This window comes from Mauremys reevesii, linkage group 1 (genome assembly GCF_016161935.1).
Source record: "Mauremys reevesii isolate NIE-2019 linkage group 1, ASM1616193v1, whole genome shotgun sequence".
Lineage (NCBI taxonomy): Eukaryota > Metazoa > Chordata > Testudines > Geoemydidae > Mauremys > Mauremys reevesii.
In genome coordinates, this window is record NC_052623.1 from 84,500,897 (window position 1) to 84,516,844 (window position 15,948).

The following is a 15,948-nucleotide window of genomic DNA, read 5'->3' on the forward strand; positions in this document are numbered from 1 at the left end:
ACTAAACCGCTATTATAAAAATACACACATGCATGTGTGCACACACTAGCGTCATCAAAAGAAAGTACTGGGATTCAAATTCTCTGGTAAAGTGAAGGATGGACTTTCAGAGTCCAGCCCTTGCATAGCAATGTTGCATCCACTACTCTTCCACAAACATATCATCATAATGAAATTCATTCTTAGGAAATCTATTTAAAACAGTTTAGTTTTAGTCCACATATTTTCTGTAATATGAGACTAGTGAGGCAGAGTGGCCTTCCTCCAGACTCAAGAGTGAGGGACCACCCTATTCCCCCTATTCCCAGACCTACACTGCCCCCTTCACCAGAAGTATAAAAGGAGATCCCTGGAGCTCAGTTAGTGCTGGACCCAGAGAGGGAGCAAATGTCTCTTCCAGAGAGCTGAGCCCTCTGCGGGATCCTGGAGCAGTGCCTAAGCAGAGCAGCACCCTGCTGATGGAGGAGGTGGAAGACCCCAAGGAGCAACAAAGGGGATACTGCCCGACTATCAAGCAGCCAAACTGATCTTAGTGTCAATGGAGCAACGCCACCTGAGTGGGGTAGGAAGTAGCCCAGGGGAACCAGACATTGATCTGATTGCATTGCCAGGAAGCAAGGCAATGTGTTCCAGTGATTTCCTCGCTGGCCCAGTGGCAGGACCACCTGCCACTGTTATGGCCCTAGGGTGGGACCCAGTGAAGTAGGATGGGCCCAGGTTCCCCTACCTCCTGCCACCATCCCTTCACACTTGGGGGCTGGCTGCCTACTCACCTGAGGCCAAAAGGCCTTGTCATAGACTGTTAAAATGTTATCTGCCCCAGCCAGGAGGATGCAGGTCATAGAGTGCTTGTTCCTCTGCTCCACTCAGAATGGCCTCAGCCCAACTATTGTTGCCTGCCATAGTGAGACAGAGTGGCCTCTCTCTCCACTTGAGAGTGAGTGACCACTACAGGGACACAGAATCACCCTGTGCTAGTAGTGTGAAACACTTGCTTCAGATGTGGAACAGGTAACAATATTGAGTCTAATAGCCTTCTTTGGTTCATATCATTTTCTCCTCCTTGCACTGGCTTCCCATCCTCTAGTGATAGGCCAGAATCAAAATCTCAGATCAAAACACACTTGAATCTAAGCACAGTTCAGATCCAGATTGAACTTTGCAGCTCAGACCATCTGTGTTGTTCATTCTTGTGCTCTTGTAGACTTCCAAGTGTTTACAATTCAAGGAAGATGTTCCAATCCACTATATCATTTAGGTCTCTATTCAAAAAACCATCTCAATTTAGGACAATACTTAAGCATGTGCTTAATTGCCATTGATGTCAAGGGACTTTTAGACATTTGCTTAAAATTGAGTAAGTGCACTTAAATGCTTTCCTAAGAAGAAATGAATTTAAGTATGTGCTTAAGTGATCCTGAATTGGGATCTTATGTTGTAAAACTGTATCTACTCATAGCTACCTCTATCTTTATATGAGTGTATGCGTTTTATCATTTCTATAATTATATCTGTTTTTGTCTGAAATGTGTAAAATGTAATAAATTGTATTCAAAAACTGTCAGCAAAGTCATAAAGTATTCAGACCAGATATGAGATCTCGTGTGCTCTGTTTTAGAAGAACGTTGAATTTGATTAAAGCACAGGCATTTTTGGAAGAAATAAAACAGAAAACTAGTTCTTAGAAGTAACCTCAGGAGGTGGGAGGGTATGTAAATTGCTACATTTGGGTTTCTTCATCACCATAAATGGTACTAAACACTGTGTGTTGCTGCCAGTCACATGCAGGAATCTGTTATCTGTTACCATGACTTATGTTAAGACAAGCAAATAGATATTAAATACTTCCCATTTCTTACTTGCATCTTTTTAAATTTTTGCTAATGATGGTTCATTTAAGGACAAAGATCATGTATTTTAAAAAAAAACAGTACTTTGTTTCTTGCAAGGTAATTTATATTCATTTTTTAAATTATCTATAATTAGTCTATTTTCTTAGCTAGCAAATGTTCAGTTCCAAGATCACCTGTTTAATATAATATGGAAATCCAGTTTGACAAGAAAATCCTATCAATTCATTTTAGTTAGACAAACAGTGTCAGTAAACAAAGTGAGTATAACAGTGGAAAGAAAATTGTGTTCATTATTTTGGCAATAAGACGAATATTACTGGCTTCAGAAAGCCATACTCGAAGTTTTAACTACAGATATATGAACAGCCTTTGAGCAATCCAGTATCTTCCATATTTTCTTATGTAATATAGCACAAACAGTATGGTATGGGTTATTGTATTTGCTAGATTACATCTGTCTGTTGCTCACCAGCAATCTAAAGGCTCAATCCTGCAAAGGTTTACATACCTAAGTAGTCCACTGAAATTCATCTGTTGCAAAAAGTTATTCATGTACATAAATCTTTGCAAAATCATGTTCTTTCTTCCCTCTTGGCTTTGCTGCCCCTCCATCCCCGAGTCAGGTGAACGTTACCTCATCACAGTCCCAAACTGACCAAAGGAAGTGGGGTGACTCACTAGAGAGTCCAATAGATCCTTTGTTGCTGCCTAGGCCAGTGTCCTTTGTTCCTGTGAGAACATTAGCATAGCAACAATGCTCAGTGCATCATGAGCCTTCTGAAAACACCCGACACGACAAACTTTGCATTGGATACCACATAATTATATTATAAGGATGGACATGGGGATGCAGGGTATTCCCCCAAGGTACAGAACATCACATCTCCCCTCTTAGTTTACTGCAAGAGGGCTAGTCACTGACTAGCTCAACGTCAGTGTGCCCAGGGTCCTCTTTCCTGGACAGGGCGTCTGCTACCAGGTTTTCCCTTCCCTTTATGTGTATAATTTCCATGTCAAACTCCTGCAGGATCAGGCTCCAGCGCAGAAGTTTTGAGTTTGTGCTTTTGGTTCTGTTTAGCCATACCAAGGATGAATGGTCTGTCAGAAACCTAAACTTTCTATTGAAGAGATAGGGCCGCAACTGTTTAACTGCCCATACCATAGCATAACATTCTTTTTTAATGAGTAATTTTGTTCCGTTGGTGACAGTTTTTTACTCAAGAAGGCAGTTGCGTGTTTTTTGTTACCTTCCCCTGTTTTCATCAGTATAACACCCACACAGATGTCAGAGGCATCTGTACATAGCGCAAACGTTTTTTCAAAGTCAGGACTGGCTAGTATGGATTTTCCAGACAAGGCTGTCTTTATTTTATCAAAACCCTTTTGGCACACTTCTGACCAAACCACCTTATTGGGTTGGTGCTTTTTACACAAGTTTGTGATTGGGGATACAGTGTTGCTGAACCCACACACAAACCTTCTGTAGTAGTTTGCCAGACCGATGAATGATTGGACCTGTCTTTTAGTTTGAGGCACAGGTCAATTTACAATGGCTTCCACTTTAAGGGGATCAAGGGATATCTGTCCCCCTCCAACTCAATGTCCCAAATAAGGGACTCTGGCTGCTCCTATTTTGCACTTAGAGGGTTTTATGATAAGACCATCCTCCTTGAGTTTGGACAGCACAATTCCCAGGTGTTTATGATGGTCCCATGAGTTACTGAACACCGCTATGTCATCTAGATATGCCCTTGCAAAATTTTGTAAACCATTTAACACTTTGTTGACCAGCCTCTGGAAGGTCACGCCGGCATTGATCATACCAAAAGGTAACACTGAATTCCTAGAGACCTATGTCAGTGATAAAAGTGGATTTTTTCTGTGCAGCTTCATCCAGAAGGATTTGCCAGTAACCCTGAGTTAGATCAAAGGTGCTGAAGTATTTGGCTTTGCTCAGTATATCCAGCATGTCATCAATCCTAGGCATAGAGTATGTCTCTGGTACTGTAACAGCATTAAGCTTTCTATAGTCAACACAAAATCTTTCAGTGTTGTTCTTTTTAGGGACCAAGACCACAGGGGATGCCCAAGAGCTGTCAGACTCCTTAATCACTCCCAGGTCCAACATATTGTGTATCTTTGTACAGATTTGTTCTTGTACCTTGCCAGCGGCCCTGTAAGGCCTGGAAGGGGATGGTTGTGTCCCTACTGTAAGGATTGTGGGTTAGCATGTGTATTTTTCCTGGCTTGTTGGAAAACACCTCATTGTATCCTTGCAGCACTGATAACACCTCCCCCCTTTCAGCTGGTGTCAACTCACTGCAGAGGAACTTTCTGGAGTTCTTGTGGCCTTTTCCTTGCCTGGTGCAATACAAAAGACCTGCAATAATCTTTTATGTTATTTTGTATTCCTGGCTAGTAGAAATTCGTCAGCCTATCATAGGTTCTTTGTACCTCCAAGTGACCATCAAAGGGACCATTATGCACTAGCTGCATTAAGTCCCCACAGCATTGGCTGGGTACAACAAACTGTTTAAAGGGCTGCCCAGGGCTTTTGTTTTTTTCCACAGGAGCCTCTCTATATAACTTCTCCCCATTCTCCCTTCCTGGGATTCCCTCTAGAACATACTTCCGTATACTTTCTAGAGTGGGGTAAAATTCTGGCAGCTAGCAACTGTGACAGCATCCTCAGTCACAGACAACATTTCCCCCACTGTTGGTCCTGAGGGCATGCTGTCTGGCACATCCCAGCCCCTCCCCTATCTGAAAGCAGAATGCTGCTTTCTGCCACGGGGGGAATCAAGAGACTTTCCCTGTTTCCCTCAGCCATTTCTGGGGCTTCAATCCCTCCCTCCGAGGACCCAATACAATATTCCTTCTTGCTATGGGTCACCACACTAATGGTCTTAGCCTTGTGGAAGAAATCATTACCCACTAACATGTCAACCGGGATGCCTGCCATTACCCCCCAAAACCAGATTGCTTTCCAAACCTTCCCATGTCACATGTATTTAAGCTAATGGTACGAGGAACCTGGTTTCACCCACCCCCCACAATTTCTGCCATTTGGCCAGGTAATATACTAGCCTTTGGGACCACACTTTGCTTAATCAGAGAGATCTGGGTCCCTGTATCCTTCCACCCCAAGTATTCTCTGCCATTAATTTTGACAGCTTTAATGTGCTCCATATCTGGTTCACTGGGGCCAGTACCCACAAAACTTGGTAGGTAAGTTGTCGGAGTTCCTGCCTGGTTCCCCTCTGGGGCCTCTGTACCAAGGACAACTTCACTAACATGGGCTAGTGGGTGCTTACGTTCCCTCAGCTTGGGGCATCTGTTCTTCAGGTGCTCTGTGGAATTACAGTTGTAGCACCTTCTGGGTTCCCCTGTTTTGCTGAGAGGTTTGGGATAGGTATTACCAGTAGAAGGATGTTTTGGGGTCAGAGAATATTTAGGCTCCCAGACTCTTTCTCTCCTCCCAGGGGGAAAATGGCATCCTCCCTTTCCACCCCTCTTTCTGAAGCCTGCCTTCAATAGATGTCTGATTCTGTTCAAAAGCATCAGCTAAAAAAGCCATCTCATCCACAGACTTTACATCTTTGTCCCATAGACACTGCTTTACATCAGTCTTACATATGCCTAAGAAATGCTCTTGACCAACAAGATCAAGCAGTCCTTCAAAACTTGCCAGCTCTTTACCCCTCACCCATTCCAACAAATCTTTCATTTTGTTTACATATTCCCCATTACTAATACCAATATCCCTCTTAAGGTTCCTAAATTTAACTCTATATGTTTCAGGGGTAATTTGAAAACTTCGCAAAACAGTATCTTTAAATCTTCAATAGGCATTCCATCAAATACATTTCAAGCTTTACCAGTTAATTTCGCAATCAGGGTAGAAACTCTCTTATCATCAGGGATTTCATGTATTACACACAGCCTTTCAAAGGTAGTCAGATATTCAGCAATATCATCCTCCTCACTATATGCAGGATATAAGTGTTCCCACTTGTGGATTTTTTGGAGTGATGGGAATCATTGGGGTCAGGGGCCTCTGCTTCTGCTTCTCTAGCAAGTCCAGTTGGTGTTTTCTCTCTCTCTCTCTCTCTTTCTCTCTCCCATGGCCCTTCTGTGTGCAGCCTTCTCTTCTCTGAGCCCCATTTCTGCCTGCCACATCTGAAACTCGCGGTCCATTTCCTTCTCTGCCGCTTCCAGTATGACCAGCTCTAGTTTTGTAGCTGCCTCACTGGTAGTCATTTTTCTGCTTTCTTGTGCTTATTTCCCTCACCCGAAGTAAACAGAAAATAACAAAACTGTGACCTCCTCCTGAGTGTTCTTAGCTACTGCACTTAAGACTCACTTAAAATCACAAATATCAGTGCTTATAGTGTGAACTTTACTTGGAGTAACAAGCTGCACATATACCCTGCTTGCTGCACCACTGTGACATTCCCCTGGTGTTATCTGGACCGGTGATCTGCTAGGTCGCGCCAGTCCTTGACTCAGAGAGCCAGCCTTACCCTGCTCTGCTGTGAGAACCCCTACTCCTGGGCTGTTCACACACAGCTTCTAGCATGTAAACTGCTCGGATTGTGCAACCGAATGACACTAGCCAATATCTTCAGTCCCAGACACAATCCTAGGAACCTCCGTTTTGCAGTGTCCAGTTATGCCCGCTGGACACTGCAAGCTTATATGAGTTCGTCAATTTAACAAAGAAATGGATATGTACCAGGCTTGTTATTCCAAGGGAAGTCTCTGACACAGTTCAAACCAAACACTCTCTCCTTTGATCAGCGCTTCAGTCACGTGGTGGTGATGTCTGTAGATGGACATGGAAGAGAGAGGAAGAGCATGGCAAACATCTCTCCCTTTTATCATGTTCTTTCTTCCCTCTAAATGTAAACACTTTGCAGGTATGCAATACGGAAATTTATTGAAGCTTAATTTGAAGAAAGAACATATATGATAATCACAGACCAAATATTTATTTTAATTTGACCAATTGAAAAACTAGATTTCAGGATCTAATGTATAATTATTACATAGAGTTATTGTAGATTGCTGTTCTCAGCTGTTACATAGCTTGCTTACTCTCACTGGAGTCTCTCACTCACAAAAATATGGTGCTTCTTAACATGTTTGAGTTTTCCATAAGTTTTAAATAAGTTTTCCAAATAAAAGAAAGCACAACCAGTGTTAAAAGTATATATAAGATGAGAATAAGCCAGGCTTTACTAGCACTTGGGCTTCTTTAAAGTCCTTATTCCATAGCTGCCATTTTTGATAACGGCCTATTTCATTAGCTTAAAGGAAAATTATTCCTATTAAACTCAGAACAGTAACCTGAAAGTTGAGTATGAAAATCATTTCTCATGATATATTATATTTGAAGATTAACTTTACATTATAATTAATATGCCTGAGCCTATTAATGGTAGTGGTGGCCATCCCTCTGCAAAGAGCCATCATTTATGACACCAGCAATGTGGAATCCCCATGTATGAATGTTTAGTTGTATTAAATACTACATCAGAACTGGCTTAATATCAAAACTTCTTAGTAAGTTAGACAATTAACTATATAATACTGGAACATATAGGTTAAGTTATCTGAGAGTTACTACTGCAAAACCATACTCTTGCGAACAGGTGACTCAGCACTCTGAGTCCTGGAGCCATTTCAAAGCAGTAACCCATGGGGCCATGCACAAGTCCCACATGCAAAAGTGAACATTAAGGGAAAATTATAAAAAGAGTCCCCTGGCCACAATCCTGCTATGGGTCCAATGGAGCTACCCCAATTAACACCAGGTGAGATGCTGGTCCTCAGCTCTTTACTTTCCTTTATGGGTAGTGGGTCTCAGAACCAATCATTTCAGCTCCTTTCCATTAGATACAAAACTAATAGTTTTAGTTTAATGGTTGTAGCAATTTAGAAGCTAGAAGTTTCATATACATAACACTCACATACACTTCTGGTAGTTCAATTTCTTTTCACAAGATTAGGTATAGGATGACACTGCAGTTATATTAAAAAAAAAAGAGAGAGGAAACCCAACTGACAAAAGCCACAGTCTCACCAGCTTGATATCCACACCATGTAATGTGCAAGATGCAAAGGAAAGGAACTGTGCTGAGGGGCAAAACAGAACAGTATACACTACAGATTAGAAAAAAAAATCCAGTACAATTATAGATGAGAAAGAGGAGTAGCTTGTCAAACATTTTACTTGACATTTTTGTGTGGGTTGTTGAGAAGGTGGATAATGCCAGCAGAGCAGGATTGCCTTTTTTGTACAGCCACAAAACACTACCTTTTAAAAAAAATCCAACCACCAACTTCTTAAAGGTACCGGTCTTCTATTGTAACATAACAGCACTTGCAGTTGTTGGCACTGTCAGGGTCAGGCAGAAAGCAATGAGTTATTTCTGTGAGAAAACATGAGGGACACCAGACACAGGAGTAACAGTTTATCCCATTGAATTTTTATTTACACATGGACAGTTCCTGCAGATAGATTTTGAACAGATTTGTTCAATAGAAAAGCAGGACTCTCACCTTGTTTTGTAGGTCAATTCAACTGTTTATTTGCAGTACACTTAAAATACTACTTGGTATATTATTCTTGTTTATATGAGAAGCTTAGCTCCCTGTTTAGAGCGCTGTGTTGGTGAGGAAGATAATAATGAAACCTGGCTCTTATATAACACTTTCCATCTGTAGCTCTCAAAGTGCTCTACAAAAGTAATTCCATGCCAAACTCATTCAAACTTGCTCTTGCGAAAGATCCAAGCATAGCACTTTCACTCATCCTTGTGGAGTGTCTCAGAACCACTTTGACTAAATGAAGAGACCCTCAGCTTTATAGTATTTAGCTCTGGTACTTATATGGCCTCCATCACTATAATATTTGAATACCATCACAATCATTAGTGTCTTTATCCTCACAACACTTCTATGAGGTAGGGGAGTGCTATTATCTGTATTTTAAAGCTGGGAACCAAAGCACAGAGAGAGACTAAGTGATTTGCCCAACGTCATATAGGAAGTCTGTCACAGAACTGTGTATTAAACACCTGTCTTCAGAGTCCCATGCTAGCATCAGACCTGCCACGCCATCCTCTCTCCCTATCTGTTGTTGTAATGATGCCTCTAACATTAATACCTGCCACAAATGTTAACTTGTTTTCTACTTGATGCTGACTGTGAAAGGGTAAATAGAATTTGTTCTTTTGTAAGCTCCTTATAATATGTACCTAAAAGGTCTTGCCACCCACCATGCATGTTATAATTTGAATTTCAAGATGATTTTGGTAGAACTCAAAACCCCAGGCACCTGTTTAAGGACCAAGCTTTTGGACGAGGCAACAGGCATTAAGTGTAAGGAAATATGTGTAATTTAAAATATGAGAGACTATTTGTCACTGTAACTTCTTGTAACAGACATTTGTCTAACTCAGAGATAGCATTCTAAGGCATCCCAGTGAGTGCTTGGCCTTCTGCTGTTAATATACGTAAATGGCCACAACTAGCAGACCAGCTGTCTTTAACGGGCAAAATGTGTTGATGAAATGAACTTGGGAAACTAACAAGCAAAGAAAAGTAACAGCACTTTGTTACCTCTAAGTTAAAGTTGATAGTTAACATTAAGGTGAAACAAATATACACCAATGGACACTAGGCTTAAAATATTTGAGCAGTTAAAAATATGGAAACAAAACATTAAGGGAAGACATCATGTGTGTGTATATATATATACACATACTTTCTCAGATGTTCTGAGAGATTGCAGAAATAAGGTTTAAGTTAAGTGTGCTTTCTTCTAGAAATAAATTGTTTGGCTTATTGGGGTTTAGCACAGATGCAACCCTTAAAAAGATACATTTTTGAAAATGTGGCTGTACCCAAAAATATTTATTTTTGGCAATGCTGAACATGTTTGGAAAACTCATTCCAAATATATTTACATTAGTCAGCATTGTTACAAAAAATAATGAAGGGAATCCATACTGAGACAAAATAAGCCTTTTGAGGAAGCGTTTTCCTTCTAAAATTGTTCCATTGTAAGGTTAAAGTATAAGCCTTTAGAAATTGCACTTTCAACCATGTGCAGCTTTGCCATTACCCCCCTTATTAACTACATGTCTGTATTAAATTTATATTTCACTTTTAATTTCCCTTCTGGAATCACAGTGTTCCAATGTGAGCTCATTCACCCAATTTCCTCCAGTCAAAGGTAAGAGACATGGTGAGAAATTACCTTTGTAATCTACAGTGACCTGCAGGCATTCTAATATTTGTCTTTCTCCCTAACTATAGTTTTTCAAAGCTACATCAATTTCTCTTGGTTTACGATTAATCAACATTCATTTGCATATTTCTGGTGTTTCTGTATCTATTTCCATTCTCATTTTCACATCATTTCTATTTAACCCAATATGGAGTATTTGAGTCCTGTTTGCACATTGCATATACCGGTAGTTCTACTAAATAAGTAATATACACAAGCCACCTTATTACAAAAGCCACTTTGTTCTAAGATGAGCTCCTCAAAATTTAGAGCTAATGAGGGGGTTCATGATTGTAGGTATTATCGATTTCCTTTTCTGGGTGTGCAGCAGGCCCTGACAGTCTGTCCCCATTTCCAACAGAGCAGAGTTTCTGTTCTGCAGCTAATTGAAGAAATCCTGCTCTGACCGTTGCAATGTCTGTGAGCAACAGAAACATGGATCCATCTAGTTTTCTGATGTTATCTGGGTTGTGGTAAACCATGTTGTCTTAGGCTCTGTCCACTTACTTACTTTTTTATTTTTTTGGCACGTGACATGCTGCCAGAGGTGCTTTAGTATATTGTCCAGTAAGGATGAGATTTTTTCAAAGCTGCCATAAGGATTTGGACTTGCACTTTTAGAGGGAATTGGACATCCAGATCAAATCCCTTAGTTAACTTTGAAAATCTCAGTCTAAACTCCTTCCTGAACAAAGCATCCCTCTTAAAGCCTTACACCAGTGGTGGGCAACCTGCGGCCCATCAGGGTAATCCACTGGCGGGCCGCCAGACAATTTGTTTACATTTTCACGGCCACCTGCAGCTCCCTGCAGGGCACATCCAGTGCTGCAACTCAATAAGCATTGCAGCGCTGGTTCTGCAGTGCTGGTCATAAGTGTGGCCCACACACAGCGCTGTTATTTGCCTCCAGGGTATTAGGAGATATCCCAGAATGGTTTTAACTAAATTATTCCCTTTGTTTTGTTATGCAGCCTCTCTTTGTTTTGTTGTATCTAAAAACAAACACAGCTCCTGTTTGCTGTGATCAATCTGTGAACAATCAAATGAGATATCCCCCTCCCTGCGTGATTCACAGGGGTTGAGTGTTTGCTTTTGCTTGACCAGCAGCGAGAAAGGAGTCGGCAGCTGCTTATCTGGTCTGCAGGGTTTCTGATTTTGCAAGTCGTGTTGGCTCCAAAATCCACTCTCTCTCTCTTTTGAAAAGCACGTTGCTGCCACTTGAACGCTGGGATAGCTGCCCATAATGCATCACTCCCAACAGCGCTGCAAATGTGGCCACACTGCAGCACTGGTAGCTGTGAGTGTGGCCACAACCAGCGCTGTAACTCCCAGCACTGCAACTCTCAAGTGTAGCCATACCCCCAGTGGCCACAGTTCGCTGTTTCTGGCCAACAGGAGCTGCAAAAAGTGGCGGGAAGCAGTGGCCAGCATGTCCCTGTGGCCCGCGCCACTTCCCACAGCTCCCATTGACCAGACCCCATAGAAACACAATTAGAAGAAATAGAGTCCAAATAGCATAAACAGACCCCAATTCCTTCTGGTCATGGATTTTGCCCCACCCACACTTCCTGCAGTCCAAGCAAATGGAACAAGTGCTTCTACACATAACCTCTTCTTGGATGGGTAGGGGAGCAATCAGCAAACTCTTTGTTCCACAATGACCTATTTGGATTCAATAGTCCTTCCTATGGGCCGGAGATAACATCTTCTGTAGGAATTCAGTAGTTTGCAATAGGTGAAGATTTTTTCCTGTTTGGTGAGTTACAGAATTTCAGAATAAACATTTTACAGTTATAGAGCAAACACTTAGGTATTGCCTTATAGCATAGGATACAGATATTATAAGATTAATATATGCAGCATCCTACCAGCATTTCATAAAGTCTAAACACTAAACACATTCTTATAACACTAAGAAGTATTTTAACTACACCAACCCACAGGTAAGCCTGACTGGTTTCAAGTTCATAGATTATCAGGTTTGGAAGGGACCTCGGGAGGTCATCTAGTTCAACCCCCTGCTCAAAGCAGGACCAATCCCCAGACAGATTTTTGCCCCAGATCCCTAAATGGCCTCCTCAAGGATTGAACTCACAACCCTGGGTTTAGCAGGCCAATGTTATGCATTTAAAAACATAAGAATGACCACACTGGGTCAGACCAAAGGTCCATCTAGTCCAGTATCCTGTCTTCCAAAAGAGGCCAATGCCAGGTGCCCCAGAGGGAATGAACAGAACAGGTAATCACCAAGTGATCCATCCCCTGTCTCCCATTCCCAGCTTCTGGCAAACAGAGGCTAGGGACACCCTCCCTGCCCATCCTGGCTAATACTAATTGATAGATCTATCCTCCATGAACTTAGCTAGTTCTTTTTTGAACCCTGTTATAGTCGTTATTTGTCAGTGTTCAGTGAGGCCTGGGGCCTTGCGCCTGGTGTGCCAGTATCACAATGTACAATACAGCATGAATAAACTGAAGGGTGGAACAGGGAAGGCGTAGTCAGGAAAGCATTGCGATTAATGTCAGACCTGACAGAAGTAATGGGGGAGTGTGAAGGAGCAGAAAGACTACAGCCGGGCACAGCAGGGATTAAAGAACACCTGTGGGTTCAGCTAGCCCTGCCCTGTTATACCTGCAGCCAATGCCAGGCCTGGAGAGGGAAGAAAAGAAGGGAGCCTGGCTCAGTCAGGGGCTGACTGGCGAAGAGGGAGGAGCTCTCTGTATGCCTGCCTGAAGGCACAGACCAGCAACCTGTCTGCCAACACAGCCACTGGAGGCAAGTAAGTCTTCCCTAGCCAAAGGGAACTTATAGAGTAGTCCAGGCAACTGGACTGGTGGGGCCATGCCCCGAACCAAAAGGACTTGCATAGGAAGCAGGCCAGGAAAACAGGCCCTGAACCCCCTCTCACAGCTGGGAGAAAGATCTATCTCCCCAATCTAGATTACATAGTAAACTGGGTGCAAGAAAACAATGTGTTTTAATACAACTAAATGTAAAGTTATACATCCAGGATCAAAAAATGTAGGCCTTTTTTACAGGATGAGGGACTCTGTCCTGGGAATTAATGTCTCAAAAAAAAAAAAAAAAAGACTTGGAGGATCATCAGCTGGATAATCAGCTGTATATGAATTCCCAATGTGACATTGTGGCCAAAAGGGCTAATGAGAACCTTGGATGTATAAACAGGAGAATCTTGAGTAGGAGCAGAGAGGTTATTTTACCTCTGTATTTGGCAGTGGTGTAACCATCACTGGAACACTGTGTCTAGTTCTGGTGTCAGCAATACTAGACAGATGTTGATAAATTGGAAAGGGCTCAGAGAAGTCACAAGAATAATTAAAGGATTGGAAAACGTGGCTTAGAGATTGTGTTCCTTGAGTCTATCTATTTAGCTTAACAAAAAAAAAGCTTAAGGGATGCCTTGATCGCAGGCTATAAATACCTGTATGGGGAGCAAAATTTGATAATGGGCTCTTTGGTGTAGCACACGGAGGTATAATACAGGGGTTGGCAACCTCTAGCATGTGGCTCACCAGAGTAAGTACCCTGGCAGGCCGGGACAGTTTGTTTACCTGCCGCGTCGGCAGGTTCAGCCTATCACAGCTCCCACTGGTCGCGGTTCGCCATCCCAGGACAATGGGGGTGGCAGGAAGCCACGGCCAGTACATCCCTCGGCCCGCACCATTACCCGCTGCCCCCATTGGCCTGGGACAGCAAACCGCAGCCAGTGGGAGCCACGGTTGGCCAAAACTGCCAACGCGACAGTTAAACAAACTGGCCCAGCCCCCCAGGGTGCTTACCCTGGCAAGCCACAAGCCAGAGGTTGTGGACCCCTGATGTAACAAGATCCAAAGGCTGAAAGTTGAAGCTAGACAAATTCAGACTAGAAATAAGGTGCAATTTTTTAATAAGGATAATTAATCATTGGAACAACTTACCAAGGGTTGTTGTGGATTCTCCTTCACTGGCAATTTTTAAATCAAGACTGTATATTTTTCTACAAGATTTCCTCTAGTTCAAACAGGAATTAATTCAGGGAAGCGCTATGGTCTGTGTTATGCAGGAGAGCATACAAGATCTGGCATTAGAATCTATGAATCTTTAAAGAGAGAGATGACTGCTTGAGACCTACAAAGGTTGCACTCAGAGTCATGAAGGTTAGAGGTACTGTTCACTTGAAACTGTGACAGTATATCAATGAGTGAAGATTGTCCCTAAATAATTGAGAATTTAGGGTAGCTTGTCCATTTAGAAAATACAATCCATCAGGGAAGTATTTCAGTTACTTTGCCGACTGTGCTTCTCATCGGTATTACACTTGGGTGCAGGTCTATGTGGGACATATGGGGAAAGTAGCAGTGACTGAGAAGGAAGCCAGTGCAAAGGGGACCCAATGAGAGGCACTAACGGAACCTGGCTCGGAAACCCACAAGCTTGTATTTGCTTGAACTCAGACTGGACTGGAGAGAACACCCAGGGACTAGGCTTGAAGAGCCCTAACTCTCAACTGGACTGCGCTAGGGGCCCATACAGGAATCACTACTGTTCTCTTAAACTGTAACTGTTTAAGTCTCTGTATCTAGGGTATTTGCAACCTTTCCTTTTCCTGCCAGACTTAGTAAAATAATATTTCCCTTAGTCATGTGGCTGAGTTGCTTTTGGGTCCCACCAGAACTAGTGCCTACAATGCCTAGCTGTTGAAGCACCTACAGTACTTGCCTCCAACTTGGGGTACCTATGATACCTTAAGGCAGGGATCGGCAACCTCTGGCATGCAGCCCGCCAGGGTAAGCACCCTGGTGGGCCGGGTCAGTTTGTTTACCTGCCGCGTCCACAGGTTCGGCCGATCGCGGCTCCCACTGACCACGGTTCACCACTCCAGGCCAATGGGTGTCGCAGGAAGGAGTGGCCAGCACTTCCCTCAGGCCGCGCCACTTCCCGCAGCCCCCATTGGCCTGGGACGGCAAACTGCGGCCAGTGGGAGCCGCAGTCGGCTGAACCTGCCGATGCAGCAGGTAAACAAACCAGCCCGGCCCGCCAGGGCGCTTACCCTGGTGAGCCACAAGGCAAAGGTTGTGGATCCCTGTCTTAAGAGTTTGAACTCCATTACTGAGCAGCCTCAGTATCCACACCAGCAAGCTAAGCATGGAACCACCTAAGCTAGTCCAAAGGAACTAGGTGTGACGTAAGCCCTGCCCCTCAAGGGGCAGCTGGGACTAAGGCATGGGGTTAAGCACCAGGCATTAAGACTTTGGTGGCTGTGCGCATACCCACCAACACAGATTTAGGAGATTATAGGGCCAGGTGGCAGCTGAGCAGGCATCTACATTTTGGACTTGCGTACCTAAAGTGGCAGTTAAGTGCCTAAACCCCTTTGTGGATCTAGCCTCTTGTTTATGTGAGCAAATAAAAGAGAATTTGATTAATTTTATATTTGATTAACTTGACTGAATGGACTATATGCCTGGTTCCCATAGATTAGATGTGAAGGTGGTATTGACATTTAAATTACCATAATTTTGACTCAAGGCTAGAAATCTAGGCTTAGTTGTATTCACCTAGCATGACAAACCCATTGGGACCAATTTATAAACATATCCTTTAATTTTGCAGAACTAAAATGCTAGTATTTGCAAACTTAACTGACTCCTACAAATGAAGAAGGTAAACACTAGCATTTGCATCAAGAAAACTGAGCCTAAATTGAAGCTCTTAAAAAAAAATGGATGAGTCAACCACAGGGATAAATGAAAGCTTAGTGCTTAGTGGACAGTCTGCAGGAATACTCTGACCTGGAT